Source organism: Panicum virgatum, chromosome 1N, assembly GCF_016808335.1.
Source record: "Panicum virgatum strain AP13 chromosome 1N, P.virgatum_v5, whole genome shotgun sequence".
In the NCBI taxonomy this organism is placed as follows: Eukaryota; Viridiplantae; Streptophyta; class Magnoliopsida; order Poales; family Poaceae; genus Panicum; species Panicum virgatum.
In genome coordinates this window covers 31,644,161-31,646,175 of record NC_053145.1, presented here as the reverse complement: position 1 = coordinate 31,646,175, position 2,015 = coordinate 31,644,161, and the positions used below count along the sequence as shown (strand labels likewise).

Below are 2,015 nucleotides of genomic sequence, written 5' to 3'. Positions count from 1 at the left end.
CACTAGGAATGGTTAATCCTTAGCAACAGCGCCAGAAATGCCTGTTGGCAGTCCTTAGTGCAATCATTAGAAATGAGGGCGTCGAACCCATCCTAGCAACTGCACCCAAGGGGTGCCACTCTCGTGGTATAATCAATACGATTACAGATGGATCCGCAAGCGCACGGATATACCATTGTAGCATTTCACCCGGAGAGTAAGGGTATCGTTATTTATTTGTGTCCCAAAGGATGGCAACGGCAAAGGTATTGTACTCAACATTAACCATGACATTGTGCCTCAAGCAATAGGCAATACTCTAACAGGGGTAAGTACAGATAAAGAATAAGCAAGGGTAATGTGACACAATACACATCCACACTCCAAGAGGACTCCCCTCTCATCCCTTTCTGAAGTCCTTCCTCTTCCAGCCGCCGAAGTAAGCTCTGCTTTCCCGAGAACTAGTTAGGTGCTTAGTCTGATCTAGAGAGGCTAGCTCGATAGTTCAGAAGTGTATCAAGTGTCTTATCTCGCTCGTTGTCCTCCCAGCTCTACCTCTCTAAGGTTTAGAATCTCCATGTGTCACTCGGTCATTGCCTGGCCATTTATCTCACTACCTATCTGGCTTACCCCTGTCTAGTCAGTCAGTCGATAAAGCTAGTATGGTTATCAATCGATTTACGATACTCTTTACCATAGTGCTTCCCTGAGGATAAAATATGATACCCTGGAATACTAAAATGTAAAGTGCTACAGCGGTGATTTTGTACGCTTGCAGAATATCTATTCTAATCGGGCATAAGAAACGCCAACAAACATTTCTAGCGCCGTTGCCGAGGAAGCAATTGGCTAAAGATATCATAGATAGTTTGATAAACTATACTAGTTTGTCGCCGCTAACCCTAGTGGGCTTACCATTGCACTCTCCATCTTTTGATCGATGCAGAGCAGTGCATGACTGGTTTCGACCTACCAAGTAACTTCCACCCAAATCCAGAAAGAATTGGGAGAATCGTGAGACGCTACGTCGTCCCACCTCAGAAAAAGCTCACTTGACCTATCAGTTCACCTTCCACCTCAGCATCCTCATCCATGGCGAAGACTCTCCGTCAGTTTTCCGCCCCGTCCAGCAGCCACATTCCTACTGGACTGAATTCTAACCAAGCCAGCAATGACGGCTTTGAGCTGAAGACTGGACTTGTGAACATGGTCCAAGCAAGTCCGCTCTGCGGAAAGGCATCCGAGAATGCCAATGCCCATCTCCAGAACTTCCTGGAGGTGAGTAACACCATCAACCCCAGAGGAACTACTCTGGATGATGTCCGTCTTCGCCTGTTCCCGTTCTCACTGCTCGGGAAGGCCAAGACGTTGTTCTACTCCAACAAGGAAGCTTTCACAACATGGGAAGCTTGTTCAAATGCATTCCTAGCCAAGTACTTTCTAGTGGGCAAGACCAATGCCCTCCGGAACAGGATCACCGGAATCTAGCAGTTGCCGGATGAGACCATCCCGGAAGTCTGGGAGCGTCTCCAGGAGTACATACAAGCATGCCCACACCACGGCATAGAAGAGTGGCTGATTATTCAGAACTTCTTCCATGGCCTGAATCAGCAAGCTCAAGACCACGTTAACGCAGCTGCGGGTGATTCTTTCCTTTCTCTCGACATCGCAGGAGCAAAGGCGCTGATTGACAAGATAGCTTCCAACCAAAGTTGGAAAGGTGAAAGGCAGCCAGCCCGTCCCAGGGGCGTACATCAGATCAACACAGTCGACATGTTAGCTGCCAAGTTGGAACTTCTGATGAAAAAGCTGGAATCTCCGCACCAGGAGGTTAATCAAGTTTCAGAGTCTCGTATGACATGTGAAACATGTGGCGAGACTGGGCACTCGGGCACTTCGTGCCCATTAACTCGAGAGGACGCAAACTTCGTTGGGAATAGTAGAGAATATCCCGGTGAAAATCCGGAATTTCTTTATTCCCGTCGACTTCGTCGTGCTCGACATGGAAATCGTCGCCAAGACGCTGCTCGTCTTGG

The 2,015-nt window shown here is 48.1% G+C and overlaps 1 non-coding gene across 1 annotated transcript; it reads right to left on the bottom strand.

The window, feature by feature from the left end:
- Nucleotides 1–1,437: 1,437 nt before the first annotated feature.
- Nucleotides 1,438–1,544, bottom strand: LOC120657799. The gene has a single exon (XR_005668335.1). It is a non-coding gene; the product is annotated as a small nucleolar RNA R71 (small nucleolar RNA).
- Between the last annotated feature and the right edge of the window lie 471 nt (nt 1,545–2,015).